Below are 2,077 nucleotides of genomic sequence, written 5' to 3' on the forward strand. Positions count from 1 at the left end.
TAAGAAAAACTGACATATTGACAATATTGAGGCTTCCTATATGTTTCCATGTTTTTAGCTTTTCTTTGATATCCTTTGTTAGAGTCTTATAATTCTGCTCATACAGATTTTGCTTATATTTTGTGAGATTTATGCCAAAGCATTTTATTTTGTGGGGCCTCACAATGTAAATGGTAATGTATTTCAAATTTCAAATTCCACTTGTTAATTATTGGTATATAGGAAAGCACTTAACTTCAGTCAATTTAGGCTGGTATAAAAGAAAATCACAGACTGAGCAGCTTATAGACCACGGAAGTTTATTGCTCACAGTTCTGGGGACTGGGCAGTCTAAGATCAAGGCACCAGCGGGTTCAGTGTCAGGGGAAAGCCTGCTTCCTTGTTTCTCCTCTTTGCATCTTCACAAACCATACGCAGCACCCAGGAGCTGCGTGACATTAAGAAATATTCTAACAAATGTCTAAATGTAGAAGAAAAAGATAATATTGAAGAAGTATTTATACAAAAAAAAAAGATGAAATTTTCCCAGAATGAATGATAGATACAAAATCACAAGTTCCTTCAATTCCGATAACACCAATCATACACACACACAAACACCACTTTGGGTATCATAATAAAAAACTGAAAAATAAACACAGAGGAAGAGTTTTAGGATATTTGCAAATAAAATGACACAGTATATATGTTGGAGGGAGATAAGCATAATAGCATACTCATCAAAAAACATGGCGTTCAGAAGATAACAGGCAGACATGTTGAAAGTGTTGAAAGAAAACGCAACTATAAAATAGGATTTGATACACATGGAAAGTGCATTTGAAATGCAGGAAATCAGCAACCCGAATGGCCTTTATCTATTAAACAAACTGAATTAATAACCATAGTCTTCCAAAACAGAAAGCACCAGACTCAGATGAGTTCACAGGAGAATACTACACATTTGAAATGTAAGTTATAACAATTTTGCACAATCTTTTAGAAGATAGAAGCTGATGAAATATGTCCTAACTCATTCTACGAAGCCAGTAACACCAAAACCAGAAAGAGGCATCACAAGAAAAGAAAACTGACCAATATCCTTCAGGAACATAGATGAAATAATCCCCAACATTATAAAGGTAGTCCCAAAGTTACAAACATCTGAGCTGTTACAGTTATGTACAACTCGAACTTATGGAATGGAGACTAATACAGGTAATAGGTAAATGTTCTTGTTCCAACTTATATACAAATTTCACTTAAGAACAAGCCTAGAGAACCTATTTTATTTATAACTCAAGGACTGCCTGTAAAGGTTTTTTTGTTTGTTTTTTTACTTTTGACAGTATTTACTTCCCCTTGGAGTTTCCTGAGTGTGGGCATTTTTACATTTTCTCTCCTTCTATGCTTCTAGGAGCCATCATTCTTATTAGGCTAAACATATTCACACATTCAATTAGATTGCAGCCTGATCTAGTCTAGTGGGCAGAGACTTCATTTTGTATTTTTTAAGAGCTTTGCACATTACTCTTAATCTTCCTTTGTTGATTACAGTTTATTTCTTAGACAACAGTCTTATCATATTGAAAAATTTATTGCAATTTAGGAAGAACTAAAAACCTGAGCTAGAGAGCACTCCTAAAGTTATGTACGGCATCTTGATTTACTTTTGTACTGCAACTTGCCTTTCTAGGTTTTTCAGTCATTCATATTATAGACCAATGGCACTATGGAAAGACTATAGCCCAGCCACCTAAATCTACACTTTCTGGGAGGCTGCAAAGGCTGCAAAACTCTAATCCAGGTAGGATCAGAACCTAGGACTCCTATATCAAAAGTCAGGGTTTCTTCTGAGAAATGCTATTCCTCCCTCCATCAGCTATAATATCCTAAAATATCCTATATTAACCAAATTAAGAACGTCATTATATTCTGCATTGTTTTTATGTCTATCTCAAATAGTCAAATTTAAGTGATTACTTTCTTTAGAACTAAGGCATTGTGCCAGGTCATGGAAGAAGCCCAAGTGCCCATCGATCCATGAATGGATCAACAAACTGTGGTATATGTACACCATGGAATACTATGCAGCCAT

This window comes from Otolemur garnettii, unplaced genomic scaffold (genome assembly GCF_000181295.1).
Source record: "Otolemur garnettii isolate 467f Iridium unplaced genomic scaffold, OtoGar3 scaffold00004, whole genome shotgun sequence".
Taxonomy (NCBI): Eukaryota; Metazoa; Chordata; class Mammalia; order Primates; family Galagidae; genus Otolemur; species Otolemur garnettii.